Source organism: Eublepharis macularius, chromosome 12, assembly GCF_028583425.1.
Source record: "Eublepharis macularius isolate TG4126 chromosome 12, MPM_Emac_v1.0, whole genome shotgun sequence".
In the NCBI taxonomy this organism is placed as follows: domain Eukaryota; kingdom Metazoa; phylum Chordata; class Lepidosauria; order Squamata; family Eublepharidae; genus Eublepharis; species Eublepharis macularius.
In genome coordinates, this window is record NC_072801.1 from 25,866,767 (window position 1) to 25,874,916 (window position 8,150).

The 8,150-nt window shown below is 40.5% G+C and overlaps 1 protein-coding gene across 1 annotated transcript in view; it reads left to right on the forward strand.

Moving 5' to 3' along the window:
• The window catches only part of LOC129340695 (cytochrome P450 2W1), a 34,888-nt gene extending 26,963 nt beyond the window's left edge, over nucleotides 1-7,925 (forward strand). Inside the window, exons 10-12 of the transcript XR_008598043.1 lie at nucleotides 7,485-7,603; nucleotides 7,687-7,805; nucleotides 7,889-7,925. The gene's annotated coding sequence lies outside the window, so the exon portion shown is untranslated. The remainder of the gene's footprint in view (nucleotides 1-7,484; nucleotides 7,604-7,686; nucleotides 7,806-7,888) is intronic.
• The last annotated feature ends 225 nt before the right edge of the window (nucleotides 7,926-8,150 follow it).

Sequence of the window (8,150 nt, forward strand, 5' to 3'; positions counted from 1 at the left end):
GGCTGGTGGCCCCATCCCCTAATCTCCAGACAGAGGGGAGTTTAGATTGCCCTCCGCGCCGCCGAGTGGCACAGAGGGCAATCTGAACTCCCCTCTGTCTGGAGGTTAGGGGGCAGGGCCACCGGCCATGTGACCATTTTCACCGAGGGCAATTTAAACTTTAAAAAACTCCCCCCTTGTTTCAGCTGACCCAAAGTGACCTCATTGTGCGGTCTTGAGTTCCACCACTGAGTTCCACCGCCTCTTTTCCCAGAAAAAAGCCCTGGTAAGCAGTGTTGTGTAACGGTTAGAGTATTAGCCCGTGATCATGGAGACCCACCTTCAAACCCTCACTCTGCCACAGAAGCTTGCTGGGTGACCTTGGGCCTCTCTCTCAGCCTAACCTACCTCACAGGGTTGTGGTGAGGATAAACTGGAGAAGGGGAGCCACACTGTGTCTCCACTGGGAAGAAAAGAGGGGTGTAAATTAAGTAAATAAATATAAAAGACTGTAGCTGTTGCCTATTAAATAAGACTCTAATCTTTAAACAAGAGTGCAATCCCTTTGTCTCTAAATCTTAGTCCAGCCCAACAGGGGCTCCTAATGGGCCATTCCTCTGCTTGGTGTAGCCATCCTTTCCTTTTGTCTCCAGACAAACCTTTGGGGAGGGGAAAGGAAGGGTCTTGTCCCTTCATTTGTCTTGGCATACAAGATTAAACTTTGCATCTCCAAGTTTATGGTGAAGGCTCCAGCAAGGTAACTCAAGCTGCCTCTGATGCAACGGGCCTCATTTCCAACTATAAACAAACCACACTGTTTCTGCTATTTTATTTAACCACGGTTAGGGCAATCTGTACTTCACACAAGCAGGGTGGGGGATTTTGCTCAGGATGCATCAACAAGATGAAGACCAGTGGTTTTTGCCAGGAAGACCTCCAGGCCTGGAAGATTCTTTTTTTTTTTGAAAAAATTTTTATTGGGTTAGAATATTTTTATTTTTACATTACATTCAATTTTCCCCAAATTTTTCGTTTCTAACCCCCTCCCTTTCCCCCCCTTTTGTTGACTTCCAACAGCTTTCCCACCCTTTGTCCCTTTTCCCTTACTTCTATTAAATTCCTCTGTCTAAAATAGATATACATTCTCCATTATGTTAAGCAGTACATCTTTAACTACTTTTCTTACTATACACCCAAACTGTACGTCTTTAGATAAACAATTTATCCCATTTTCCAGTTTTAAATATTTCTATATATCATAAACCTATATATCATAAACCATAAAAATTTCCCACATTTAAATCAAACAAATCAAACAATTTGATTTGTTCTCTATATATTACTCATTTCATCTTTTTATGGTAATTCTATATAGCTCATCACATAGTCAATCAATTTGACTCTTCTGTACATTCAGTTTGGTGCATATAAATCTTATCAAAGAAAGAAAATATTGTTAGTTACTCAATCCTCATGTTTAAACCTTATCATTAATTATTCTCTATCAATATTCTATCAGTTAACCTATACATATCTATATATATATCAATCTATTGATCTAACTGCTTATGAATTCACATTTCTCTTCCTCCCCCGGTAAAGTCACCCCTCTTTTTTATACTTTTATTATACTTCAGTAGTTCTCAAACTGCCACAGTTTTCCTCCCACCTCCCATTTCTTCTCCAGATATTGTTTCAGCTTCTCCCAGTCTGTGTTAAACTGCCCTGAGTCCAGATCTCTCAGTTTTCTTGTCATCTTGTCCATTTCAGCCATATACAGCAATTTGTAGATCCAATCTTCAATAGTTGGCACTTCTTGTACTTTCCATTTCTGCGCATACAAAAGTCTAGCTGCTGCTGTCATATAAAATATTAACGTCCTGTGATGGGCTGGAATTCCCTCCATTCCCAAGTTTAGTAGCAGGAGTTCTGGGTTCTTCTTTATTTGAAATTGTAAAATTTCACTCATTTCTCTTATTATTTCACCCCAGTACTGCCTGGCTACCTCACATGACCACTACATATGATAGAGGGAGCCCTCATGCTTCTTACATTTCCAGCATTTATTAGAAGTGTTCAAATTCCCTAGCGCAATCTTCTTTGGTGTCATGTACCAACGATAGATCATTTTGTAAATGTTCTCTTTAATATTAGTACATGCCGTTGTCTTCATTGTAGTTTTCCACAAGTATTCCCATGCCTCCATTGTTATTTCTTTATTAAAATTTATAGCCCATTTCACCATCTGTGTTTTAACTATCTCATCCTCAGTATACCATTTCAACAGTACTTGGTATACCTTGGATATTCTTTTCTTGTCTTCTTTAAGAAGGGTCTGCTCTAGTTCCGAGTTCTCTGTTCGTATGCCCCCCTTTGCAGAGTCCGAGTTATATAAGTCTCTAATCTGTCTATACTGGAACCAATCATAGTTAGGTGATAGTTCCTCTTGCGTCTTTATTCTAAGTTTAGATACTTCAGTTTTAGTTATTTCTTTGTACGTTAAACATTGTTGTTCATTATCAACAGCTCTCGGATCTATCACCTCGTATGGAACCACCCACAGGGGGGTTCCTTCTTGTAGGTAAATTCTATACTTCTTCCAGATTGTATATAAACTTCTCCTTACGAAATGATGCAGGAACATCGAGTTGACCTTTACTTTGTCATGCCATAGGTATGCGTGCCATCCAAAAAATTTTTTATATCCCTCTAGGGCTAATAGTTTCTTATTCTTTAATGTCATCCACTCTTTTAACCAAACTAGGCAGATTGCATCATGATAAAGTCTCAGGTTGGGCAGTTGCATTCCGCCTCTTTCCTTTGCATCTTGTAAAACTTTTACTTTCACTCGAGGCTTCTTGCCTGCCCAAACAAAATCTGATATTTTCCTCTGCCATTTTTCAAATTGTTTAGAGTCTCTGATGATTGGTATTGTCTGTAGCAAAAACATTACTCTTGGTAACACATTCATCTTAACTGCTGCAATCCTGCCCAACCATGACAGGTTCAATCTATTCCATTTGATCAAGTCTCTCTCTATCTGAGTCCATAATTTTTCATAATTATTCTTGAACAAATCTATATTTTTTGCAGTCAGCTCAACTCCCAAGTATTTCACCTTACTAGTTACTTCACAATCCGTTGTTTCCATTAACAATTGTTGTTTCTGCTTAGTCATGTTTTTGCATAATATCTTTGACTTCTTTTTGTTAATGAAGAAACCTGCCAAGTCTCCAAACTCCTTAATCTTGTCTATCACTTTTGGCATGTTCTCCAGTGGGTCTTCTACAATTAACATTATGTCATCTGCAAATGCTCTGACCTTATATGAATAGTCCTTTATTTTTATTCCTCGTATTTCCTCATCTTGTCGGATTTGTATCATCAGAATCTCCAATACTAAAATGAACAACAATGGAGATAACGGGCAACCTTGTCTTGTTCCTTTACTAATCGTCAATTTCTTGGTCAGTTCATCATTCACTACAATTGCTGCAGTCTGGTCTCTATAAATTTCCTTGATTGCTCTGACGAATCTTTCTCCCAGTTGTAGCTTTTCCATAGTGGCAAACATAAAGTCCCAGTTTAAATTGTCAAACGCTTTTTCAGCGTCTACAAAGAAGAAACCAACCTCTTTGTCACAACGCTTGTCATAGTATTCAATAGCATTGATCACTGTCCTTAAATTGTCTCTTATTTGTCTGTCTGGCAAAAAGCCTGCTTGTTCCTCTTCTATGACTTCCGAGAGCCACCCCTTCAATCTCTCCGCCAATATCTTCGCAAAAATTTTATAGTCATTGTTAAGTAATGATATAGGTCTGTAATTTTTCACATTGGTCAGGTCTTGGCCCTCTTTTGGGATCAATGATATATTCGCTTCACTCCAAGTATCTGGAATCCTTTGATCCCTAAAAACTCCATTCATCACCTCTTTTAGGAATGGTGCCAGTTCATTGGCCATTGTCTTATAAAATTTAGCCGTAAGTCCATCTGGCCCTGGCGCCTTTCCTAGATTTGCAGATTGTATTGCCTTGCTTATTTCCTCATCAGTTACTTCACTGTTCAACTTATTTCTCCAAGCTTCCGAGATTTCTGGAAGTTTGGTTTTCTCCAGATATGATGCTATTGATTCTTTGTTTACTTCTTTTTTATTATACAGCTTAGCATAGAATTTATAAAAGGCTCTACTAATGGTAGTCTGCTCCAAGTACGTTTTATCTTCTTCACAGATTTTATTTATTATTTTCTTTTCTCTTTTCTTCTTCAATTGCCATGCCAAATATTTCCCAGGTTTATTAGCACCCTCAAACGCTTTTTGATTCAGTCTTTTAAGGTTCCACTCCAATTCTTTATTACTCATTGCTGTTAGCTGTTCTTGAAGAATTTTGATTTCCTGGTATATTTTCTTTTTCCCTGGTCTCTTTTTTAACTGTACTTCTTTGGCTTTTATTTTCTCCTCAATCTCTTGTCTTTTCTCCTCTTTCTTTTTTCTTGCTCTGCCATTTAAGTCCATTAGTATGCCCCTTACAACCGCCTTGTACGCATCCCAAACTTTATTGGTTGGTACTTCTTTATTCACGTTGTACTGTATGAAAAACTTTGTCTCTCTTCTCAGTATTTCCATATTCTCTCTTTCCTGTAACAAGTCCTCATTTATTCTCCAGGCTTTCCTTTTTCTCCTTTTTCCAAATTTCCACATAATTGGGTTGTGATCTGAGCCTACCATCGGCATTATTTCTACCTCCTTAGTCCATAACGCTAAGTCTTTTGAGGCCCAGATCATGTCGATTCTTGATAGTGTAAAATGCCTTGCAGAATAAAAAGTAAACTGTCTAGTTTTAGGGTATTCTCTCCTCCATACATCTTCGAGCGTCTCTTGTTGAATCAACTCAAAAAAGAGCTTTGGCAATAGTCCTCTTTTCTTTTGTGCTGTTGTAGTCTTTTTGTCTAATTCCAAATCTGTCACTCCATTGAAGTCTCCAGCAAGAATTATCTGATCATATACAAGATCGTCTAAATGCTTCCTTAAATCCTCGAAGAAGCTTTCCTTTGCACCGTTAGGTGCATAAAGTCCGACTACCAACACTCTCTTTAAATTCCAATTGCATTCCACTGCTACAAATCTAGCTTCCACATCTCTCATAACAAATTTTGGCTGCAGCTCCTCTTTTATATACAACACCACTCCTCTTTTTTTCTTGTTAGAGGCCGCTACAAATTCTTTGCCCAATTTTCCAGATTTTAAATATTTTACATCCTGTTTTCTAATATGGGTCTCTTGCAAACAAACAATGTCACATTTTTGTTTTAGTAGCCAATGAAAAATATTTTTCCTCTTATTCGGTGAGTTTAGTCCATTTACATTCCAAGATAATACTTTACACTCCATATTCATAGTCTTGTTGGTAAGTCTTTTTCATTGTCCTTAATAAATCTCTCCATCTCTCGCTCAGATCTGATGCGTTTTTTTGCCCCTCCAAACTCAAAGGACACTCCTTCCGGTAACTCCCATCTGTACCTGATATTCATGTCCTTCAAAGTCTGAATTAGCACTTTATATTTTTTCCGGTCCAATAACACTGATCTGGGCAATTCCTTCATTATAATGATCGTCTTGCCATCAATCTCCAATGGATCTTGAAACTGTTTTGTCACAATCCTCTCTTTCATATTTCTGGTTGTAAACTGCACAATCACATCCCTTGGTAATTTCCTCTGGGTTGCAATTCTCGAGTTCACACGGTACGCCACATCTAGGATAGCCACAACTTCCTCCTCCTCCTTCCCCAGGTATTCAGCCAACACCTCAGTCATCTGTTCTTGCGCTGACTTCCCTTCCACTTCTGGCAGACCACGAAAACGAAGCTGCTTCTCCATGTGTTTAGTTTCTGCAACTGACATCCTCCCCTTCACCAATCTCATCTCTGTTTGTTGCGTATCTATTAAATTCTCCATCGCGTCTTCTACTGTTTTAACTCTCTGCTGCGTTCCTTGTAATTCACTACTAATCGTTTCCATACCTTTTTTCACTTCTGACAGCTCCGACTTTACTGTCTGTGTAACCTCTTTAACCTCTTTAATAAGCTCCAATTTCGTGTCCTTGAGTTCTTTAATCATGTCTACAAGTTTTTTGTCCAGATTTTTATCCAGATTTTCTATTGCCGATTGCCACTCTTTTTTCGACATTGTGGGGCTTGCTTTAGCTCGCTCCCACGAATCTGCTCTCTTCCTTAACTCCGTGGCGTATAATTAAACGTTTTCCTTTTTTCAAATGTCCCAATTTTTGCCAAAATTAGAATTTTAAAATGTCCAAAATGTCGGGCGTCTTTTCTCTATGGTTTCTCTATGTTGCTGTAATCCAAAATGGCCTACTTCCTCTTCCGCTGAAGCCGCGACCCTTCCCCTTTCAAAAATGGCGATTCCCTGCTTCCTGTCCTTCGGCAAGGGCCGCTTCTCTCCAGCCACTCTATTGTTGTTACGCACTTCCTGTCTCCCGTCTTCCCACAGCAGGTCTCGCGATGGTGTCTTTTTCCCACAGCTCCAAAACCACAGGTATTCAAAACAATAGTCCGTTTTCTGTAATAACTTCTTTAGACTTAGTCTCTTTTAAAATACAACTCCTGCCGAGTCTTCACCTCCTTTTCTCTAGTCTGTTGCAGTTTAAAAATCTACTTCCTTTCCTCTCTGTTCTTATCAATCTGTCCCGTTTCAAAAGATAGCGATCTTTACCTTCTCTTCACTTTTCTCGGGTTGTAATCACTGTTTCGATCTTAAATTCTCCTCTCAGCTTCCTTCCCCAATCGAAGCTTGGGTATGTAGGTCTTATGCCAGCCGAATTGGCCCCAAAACTGCCGCAGAGATTATAGCCGACCCGTCGCAAGGTGGGACCTCAAGGATCGGGGGGAGACTCGTTGGGTAGAGCCCCCCCTCGTCCGAGATCTAGCTCACCCTAGGGTCTTGAGCGTTCTTTGCCTGCTCCCCGCCTGAGAGCAGTCGGCCGCGGGCTATTTTCACCCCTCCGGCCGGTTAAAACGGCAGTCCGGTCAGCTCCGCGAATGGAGCTGCGTTAGACCTCCATGAATCCCAAACCGGAAGTCCCAGGCCTGGAAGATTCTTATTATTTAGTTAGCTCATTTATACCCCAGTGGGACTCGAAGTAGGTTACGTAGTTTTCTCCTGTTTTATCCTCCCAACAATCTTATGAGGTAGGTTAGACTGAGAGAGTGTGACTGGCCCAAGGTCACCCAGTAAGCTTCTGTGGCAGAGAGGGGATTCGAACCTGGGTCTCCCAGATCCTAGTCCGACACTTTAACCACTAGCCCACGCTGGCAGCAGAGATGCATTTTGTGGTTTGTACACGTGCCTGTGCATGAAGGCATGTTGAGGCGTACAGCTTGTGATTTTCATGTGACAAACCTGATGAAATCGATTTTCAGTCGCAGACCATCTTTCACTGGTACGTCCTGAATCTAAAGAAGAAATTCTCTCTTGTCTTTTAAAATCAGGTGTAGGACGGGGTGTTGCAGAGTCAAGGAATGCAGCAGGCAAAGTAGAACCTTTGGCTACGGATCGTGGTGAATAGATTCCCAGGATGATCTGTGCTCTGAGTCAGGAGTTTTACAAGGTACATAAAATCCGAAGCAGACCATCTTTCACTGGTACGTCCTGAATCTAAAGAAGAAATTCTCTCTTGTCTTTTAAAATCAGGTGTAGGACGGGGTGTTGCAGAGTCAAGGAATGCAGCAGGCAAAGTAGAACCTTTGGCTATGGATCATGGTGAATAGATTCCCAGGATGATCTGTGCTCTGAGTCAGGAGTTTTACAAGGTACATAAAATCCGAAGCAGACCATCTTTCACTGGTACGTCCTGAATCTAAAGAAGAAATTCTCTCTTGTCTTTTAAAATCAGGTGTAGGACGGGGTGTTGCAGAGTCAAGGAATGCAGCAGGCAAAGTAGAACCTTTGGCTACGGATCGTGGTGAATAGATTCCCAGGATGATCTGTGCTGTGAGTCAGGAGTTTTACAAGGTACATAAAATCCGAAGCATCCGAAGTCACGTTCCTTCAGTAATGGTTCAAAAGATACAGCAGCAGCAGTAAGACAGGAAAAGACAGACAATGAAGCACCTTAGCATTCACATGAACGTCTTTATGCACACAGTTGCAGGTGG